This window comes from Stigmatopora nigra, chromosome 17, assembly GCF_051989575.1.
Source record: "Stigmatopora nigra isolate UIUO_SnigA chromosome 17, RoL_Snig_1.1, whole genome shotgun sequence".
Lineage (NCBI taxonomy): Eukaryota > Metazoa > Chordata > Actinopteri > Syngnathiformes > Syngnathidae > Stigmatopora > Stigmatopora nigra.
The window spans coordinates 6,524,400-6,533,115 of NC_135524.1; positions in this window are offsets into that span (position 1 = coordinate 6,524,400).

Sequence of the window (8,716 nt, forward strand, 5' to 3'; positions counted from 1 at the left end):
AAAGGAATAGAGTAATGCCACTGTTGAAATAGGCTGGGATAATTATTTAATTCCTGCATGTATTAATAACTCTTTCATAGCTATTGATGTCCAATCATTTTTCTGCTGTGAATTGAAAGGGGTTTGTCACAATCCATATACTGAATGAGAACCAGTCTATGATATTCATTTATATCAACTTAATATCACCTTATGAAGGACAAACACTGAGATAAATGGCAAGATGAATGATCACTAAAATGGTCATTGTTGTCATTGAAGTATACACTGTATAATAAAATCAAGGGAGAACAAAATTGTGTGTTCATCCCAACGAAATTCAGTGTCCCCAATACCACAAATCTTTCGTCGATCATGTTTCACAACATCAGGGTTGCATGATAACCTCCTTTTTTTTCAAAAGGCCTCATAACTAGGTGAGAAAGCTACGTAACAATTGTTGTATTTCTTCTTCACTGACCTATTTCGGATGGACCTTGGAGAGTTGAACCAACAGTTCAACCATGTAGAACTTTCTTGCTATTGGATATTCATCTAAACAACATCATCATTATAAAAGGATTGGAATCAGGGTTTTTAAATGTATTTTCAAGCATTAAATCATTGGCTGGGGGCCTATTTGGCTATAAATGTAATTGCAGAATATCACCATATTAAGAATTGGTCAAACAGTCACCCAAAATAAAAATAAAACAAGAAATATTATCTCTAGAGATGGACTAAAGAGAATACAAAGACGTCTGAGGTCAGGTTTGAGCCTCGCTTGACCATCTGTAGATTCTTGGCAAGGATCTTTTTAGATTTTCCTTCATACTTGGAATGCTTTGTAATCAAACCTGAGTTTCCTGGCTTTGTTCTTACCAATGACAGTAAATGCATTGTCAGAGGAAATTAATTCAATCAAAATTATTAGCATGTCGTCATAATTTTACCTGAAGGTTGATTTGCTCTTGACTATACACAGTAAAGCAAAACTGTCATTGAATAAATTCTCTTGCATGCACATTTTTTTGGGAAGTGATCACATTTCTGCAAATTAAGCTAGATCTATTTATTTCCTAAAAAAAAAAAAAAGTGAACTTCCTATTTATAGCATTTAGGGAGGTGAGAAAAAAGGGAGGTTGTTGAAGTAATGAGTCACCTCTGGCCTGAATGACCAAAGAATGACGAAGACAGCTGTGGTAATAAAAAAATGAAAAAATCCTGAGAATAGAAAGGAACTGAACATAATGGCTATAGATTTTTATCCTGCTCATTCCAAGAAACATACTTTGATAAGAGACCTTCATGAATGTTGCCTGCTGTTCTGAACAGAACAAAATATATCTGCCCTCGCATTTTAGTATTTGGAATTCAGACCAAAAAAAAACATTTAAAAGATGTACATAGCAGACTCTAAACCTTAATCCTTCCCTAAACCATGCAAAACAGTAGGAGTGTACTAGAAAAGGCAATAATTAATAAGGGTTGCACTGATACTAGTATCGGTACCAATAGTAGTGGCAGTACTCATCTACTAAAGCAGGGGTAGGGAACCTATGGCTCGGGAGCCATATGTGGCTCTTTTGATGGGTGTATATGGCTCTCCGCGAACCTGTGAGATAAAATATGGAAATCACTGGTGACAGAATTGAGATATTACATCTAGAACTGCTTTAATCTTCATTTTTTTTGCAGTAGACGCTTCTGGAATGTATCCTCATTAGCAACAGCATAAGAATATTTTTTTAAATATTCATTATCACCACTTTAAAAGTGGTGAAATTACAAAAAAAATTGAAAAGGCACTTGTTTACATGTGTGTATTTTGAATTTTAGATTCATTGTATGGCTCTCAAGGAATAATATTTGAAAATATGAATTGTTTATGGCTCTCTTCATCAAAAAGATTCCCCACCCCTGTACTAAAAGAGACCTCATCAGTATCATGCACATATCAACAGACACTATATAAATACCACATTTTTATTTCATATGTAAAAAATCTCTGTACTTACTCATGAATGTTCATTTGTTGCCAACCTCAAAGTTCAAATGCATTGGACATCTGCAAGTGATAAAGTTAAATTCACAAGAAAAAGATGATTGGACGCCACACAATTGGATGTTTGGCATTATTTTGGGACGGGTGATAAATTTTTTGTTGTTGTGAGTATCTGGGGGACCATTTTGGGTAGGTCTTGAGTACATACATATATGGTGCTTTTATTTATTATTCCTTCACAATATTATGATTTTAGTGCCATATTTTGGTATTGCTATATATATAATCGGTACAATACTATAAGTAACCTTTTGTATTTTGTTGTCCATGGATTAGGAATCCTATCCACCCTTAAATTAATGTTTAATTAGTTTAATTTTGAATGTAATTTGTGATTTATGGCATCCTAAGAAACTAAGGGTGGTTATGTGGGGCAAGAGGAATCCCTGACGTCAATTATCTGACAAATGAATTTACTAAGATGCTTCTCAGGTGTTTATAATGTTCATTTACCCATTAGCAGTACACTCCTTTGAGACTTCCTTTAATGAATAAAAAGATTTGTATGCAGATACACGTGTGTTTGCTTGACCTGCGGGCTGGCCTTTTATAAATGAACGTGCTATATTAGGCAGCTCATTAAGCAGACAGCTAAATTATAAAAGAGGTGAATGCATCTCAAGGACAAATTATGGGAGGACACGTCATGATTGCTGACGTCTTTTCAAAGGTCTGATTCTTTAAAAAATAATTACATACAGGTTTAAATATATAGTACATAACACATTTAAGTATATTGGAGGAACGTATATTTAGGAAATAATTTGAGGCTTTATAATTCAGATTGATTAATCACATTGGAAATGTGAGTATTATTTTACAGTTAAAAACAGTGGGAAAAAATATGCTAAATTAATATTGATCTGAATTGAAAGACCTATTTTTTGATTTTTTCCTCGCAGAATAGTCCAACAATTATGGGCAAAAGAATATATAGGATAAGAACCAAATAAATAAAGTACAAAAAACTAACTAAATATTTAATATATAACAAACATGTGTTTTCTCAAACCCACAAGAATTTTTGTTTGATAAACTCAATGTCTGTTTTCCGCTGTTTGGAAGCAGATAGTGTTTAGTTGGCATTATGTAAAATGAAAAAAAAATGTCAAGCCAAAAATTCTTTCCATGCTGTCCTTTTGTGTATTTTAAATGGTCTTATGACTTTTGCATGATTGTGTCATCATCTGACCTGCTATTTTCAGTCTACCCTCCATTTGCGTATCACATTCTTCTCCTGTCTTTGTTCCAACCCCCGCCTCACTTGTGAATGAAAATAGTTTGCATTTGCTGAAGCCTTCACACCACTGCTGTGACCCAACATTTCAGTGTTTGTTATGCCCTGCATTATCAACCCCTGTGTGTGCAAAAGCTCTATCCGCTTTGGCCATTGCTTCATTGTAAAGGCACATAATGCTTTTGACAGGAGTCGGTATACAAATAATACCTGCTGGCTATCGCTTTTCCACTTATTTTTCTAGAAGTCGGCTACTGATTGTGAACCCTTGTGTTGGGAATTATTATATATACTTCGAAATTATCTAACCTTTCTTGTCATTTTGGTCTGATTCACATAATACAGATTCATAATTAAGCTACACCAAAAGAATTACAGAATTAAGATACAGAAACCAGACAGTTTTAGGCAAAAATATGCAATTCTACCAAATTTAGAACAAAAAAAGAACATGGATTTCCAATGCCTCCATTTGATCATTATCAAATGTGCCATTGACGATGTAACGGGAGGTTTTGTTGAATTTTTGGGCAAAATATTTGTTTTACATGTAATTTATGTGAATTTATCATAATTTATCATTGAATAAGTAGCACATTGTTTGAGAGGTTGTTTGCTATTGGAAAATGAAACTGGTTCTTTTTTCGAGGTAAAATGGTGTTTTGGTGCGACCGTTAAAGTTGGGACCAAATTTTACACAAAAAAATCATTTTTTTTTTACCAAAAAACTAACTTGGAATGTTGTGAAGAGTTCAGATACTGCAGCCAACCAAAAAAGAAGCACCTCAAAGTGATACAACCGCCTGGAGCAGTGTTTTTGCACCTCTTTCAACACTCCATTTAATATTAAGCGGATGAGGTCATCGACATTGTCTGAGCCATAATGACTTTGACGGATTTGTGGAGTGAAGAGTGTAAGAATTGCTGAACTTTCAAGCTCTGACACGTTTACACCCTTGAACAGTTCAGCATTCTTTACGACACTCGTTTAGGATTTCTGATTAAAAAAACACACACATTTAGTTTATAAGACACACAACCACAATGATGCAATGAGTGACTAAAAGATTAGCCACTTCCTGATGATGCCCAAGGCGGCTGCTTATGACTGCATGCTAAGTTACATGGAAAACTGGCATCAGGTCAACAGTTGATTTTTAGGAAGATACAAGAGGGAAAAGTAAGATTTCCACTGGAAAAGATAATAATAATAACACACCTACCTACATACGCTCCTTTCTATTTTATCCTGTTAGTCATTTTTCTATTAGTCGCCATTGATGGTGCTCAGCATGCAATCCATTCCTCAGTTCAAATGAATTGTGCATCAAATCCAATTGATGCTTAACTGAAATTTAAGCATGTACAGCCACTCCTTCTAATTGAAATGAATTAGATGTCTATAAGTGTCACATAGGGCGCACTTAAGTCTAAAATTTTCTTCAAAGTGGACGGGGTGCCCAATTAGTATGCAATAAATTCAAGATTCTGTAAATGTCACTGTATGACCCTGACAGCTTGGTTTTCTGCGTACATTGGTTGCTGACGTGCTATATTTAGATAGAGTAAAGGTGGATGGGTGAAAGGGGATTGCCAGTGAGCACATCATGGTTAAAGCATGACTATTAGCAGTCCATGATGACGTTTTCATCTGCTACCTGTGACCGAGACAGTCCGGTTTAGAGCCTAAATGGGTAAAACAAGAGGGGTTTTACAAAAAAATGTACAAAATCCCATAGAAAAGCTGTTTTGTGGTAATGTATATATGTATATGATGTATAAAATACTGGAAAAAAGTTCACAGGTATACATTGTGGATTATGTCCTGTTTGTTTTAGGGCATTTCAAGTCCACATTGTGTTCAACCCACTAACATTAAATCTGACACTGACATAGAATGTGTTTCCTGTTTTTCTAATAAGGAAAAAAAAAGGTGACAGGACAGTTTCCTGACCACATCCATAGTGATCGAAACCGGGTTGCTAGGAGACTAATGGAAAGTCATTGGCCACAAGGAATGGCAGGACTGAGTCACTGACCGAAAGGGAAACTGCGTGAAATAAAACACCTAAAATAGAAAGGGGAAACTACACCAAATCTCAAATTTTGGTCAAAAAGCATGTTACAATTTGCCACTCATGTAATAAAAGACTAGAATTTGCTCTGGTGAGGCCAGGGAAGCAATCTTGTTGATTCCTTCTAAACAAAGAATAAAAAAAACACTTCAAGTACATGCTGACATTAAGCGATGTAGTATTAGGTAACACCAAAGTAGGTGAGAGCCGGATATCTGGCACTGTTCGATTTGCGTTTGCACTCGGGGTCTTGACATTTGTACATTGAAAAGGAGAAGCTGTTTGCGTCCTTGGTGTCCTGCTTTCAAAACACTAACTATTCATAGTTTTTGGAAACGCCAGATAATTCTACTTCATATTTTTGGGTGGCCAGTGTGTATGCAGTTATTTAGTAATAAGAATAAAAACATTGAAATGTTTTTTTTTTCTGAGAAAACCTGGTTTAGTGACAATATTGGCAGAAAATGTTATTAGCGCAATACCAGTTCTAAGTATTGCAATCAATTTAGTGAATTTAGTCTTCTTAAAAAAATCATTTTGAATTAGATGACAAATACAAAGAAATAAAAACTCATTTGTGTGTCAGATACAAACGATGCCAACTCAACAGTTCCCTGAAGTACTTTTTAAATACTTTCTTACTCTCATTGGCCTTAGTTTAACTTGTACAGATTTCTTCATCATTTAAAGTTATATTAAGGTAGTTTCAATACTTTATCCTGGAACCGCCTTCTGAAATTATATAATAGTGTTTTATAATAGAAAGAGTGCATTTTCCATTCTTTCAGTTGAGGTTCTCTGGTACACGCATACCAACTGCTAAATATAGCCAATAATGACTTTTCAACAAACGCTTTGAGGAAAGAACATTTGAAAGCCAAGATGGCCATTTGTAAACTGACTAAACTGACTGAGTTGGGGTATGAAATATGGACGAACGTTGTTGAATCATATCAATCATTCGAAAAAACAATTTGAAGTACATTGGCAGTGCAATACATAATTTTTAGAGTAAACTAGATCAGCAAGACAAAACTAGTTTTCATTGGCTCCGGATATTGATGCTCTTGGCAGTTTTATCTTATCCACATTGCCTTTCCTGCAACTTTTAATATATTCAAAACAAAGTTTCAATTCTGACTCCCGGGCAAACAAAATACTTTGAGGCAAAAAAACAAGTTTTCAATGCAGTTATCTTATGATCGTCATTTTTTTCAAACTCTTGTTAAAACCTCAGGCTGTTCTTCCAACACTTTACAATAGGATATGTTATACTGGGCCGAGGAATGATTTGCGAACGAATGGAAAACAGGAGAAAGGCCAAGTCTGTCCGGTTGGCGTTTGAACGGTTGCGTAATGGCGAGGCCGTGAAGGGGAAACGGAAAAAGAGGATCCATCAAAGAGCTGCGCTGAACACCTGCAGATGAAACTAATCTGTCTTTTGTAAAAGGCCATCTAAGACACGTTTTATAAACAGAGGGCCACTTAGAAAGTCATGCTGATTCTTTCCAGTTGGTCCTCTTAGGACAATGCTTAATTTGCACTTGTTGTGCCTCTATACAGTAAATATTCTCTTTTAAATATATATGTATATATATATATATATATATATATATATATATATATATATATATATATATATATATATATATATATATATATATATATATATATATATATATATATATATATATATATATATATATATATATATATATATATATATATATATATATATATATATATATATATATATATATATATATATATATATATATATATATATATATATATATATATATATATATATATATATATATATATATATATATATATATATATATAATTAGCATATTTTGTGGGGGGGAATTTAAATATTTTTATTTGGTGATTTAATTTGTAAAATTAAGGAATAAACAGTAAATATTCTCTTTTCTTTTCATTTCATTTGATCTGCAATATTCTGGAAATTCTACATGGATTTTACTCTTTACGGAAAAGTCAATGCAAGTGATTTACTTTAGTGGGCCCAAGAAAATGATGCAGCTGGTCATATGTGGGCCCACAGGCCAGCAATTTGACACCTTTGTCATCAGCAGACACAGATTTTTTTTTTAACTAAGTCACTGAGTTCCATCAATTTGAAACAGTTGCGCATTCTTTTGCACTGGCAACATAATGAGCACAGTAGTACTACCCGAGATGTAGCAGCTTCTGAGTCACTCATTTGTAATGTACGACAGAATCAAACGCTTGATTCATTTCCGCTGAACCGCTTCCTCCCTTGAGATGGCACGTTACGCAGCTTGATGGCACAAGCTGCTAACGACTCATCCGAGAGGGTTTGGATAATTAGCCAGTAAAGAAAAAAAATCCCACGTCAGTTTTTGATGGTCTTTCCCATATGACTGTCTCTACATCATTTAAAATGATGCTAAAGTGTTATTTTTATAACTGGGTGCCAGGTTATATTTCACATTTCAAGCTTTTTTAGTTGCTACTTTTAAGGCTGTGTGGATTCTGGCTGCATTCAATTTTGATATTTATATTTAAACTCTGCTCTAACTGGCCTAATAAAGATTCAAATTAAATTTTTGCAAGTTTCCACCCAAAAAAACTAAGACTAAGAAAAATAACAAAGAAGACAAAGTCATCTGAAAGGTCAAACTCAACACAATATTTACAAAGATGCGATTGGCTGGCAAACAATTGAGGGTGTCCTTTACCCATACTTGGCTGGGATAGGTTCCAGCACCCCTGCAAACCTTATGAGGATGCACGCAGGGAAGATTAATGCATTAATGTTTACTTGAGCAACAGTAATTTGCTTAAAGTCAATTTTTGTCAGAGTGGGAGATCAGTCTTTGCAATCTAAAATGCTTTTTACCAAGAGCAAATCAAGCAACTTTTCATTAGTAAACTAAGGCTGCAACGATTAACTGACTAATTAGAGTATGACTCATTTATTCCGATAGCCAATTAAGCATTTAGAGACAAGGTCGACCGAATTTTAACTCGGGATTAGTCGACAAAATGCTTTCTTTAGGACTTCTGGGACTGATCAAGTCAGTTGATTACAATCCTATTAGAAGAGTGCATTAGTGAAGCTTAGAATTTACAACATTCATCATTTAAAGTGTTTGTTTGGGAGAAAAAACTTAGTTTGACCCTTCACCGCTTTTCCCTCTCCATGTCTGAGCTAAAAATAGAGTTGGATGATTGTAAAAACAGCACAAAATCTTCTGGTTGCTTGTTCCTGTGTCTCTGGGGTTAGATGTCAAAATACAACATGTTTTTTTGTTATCTGGGAACTCGCGACCAGAGCAATGTCAAAGTCAAAGGCTCCCCTGACACGCGCCG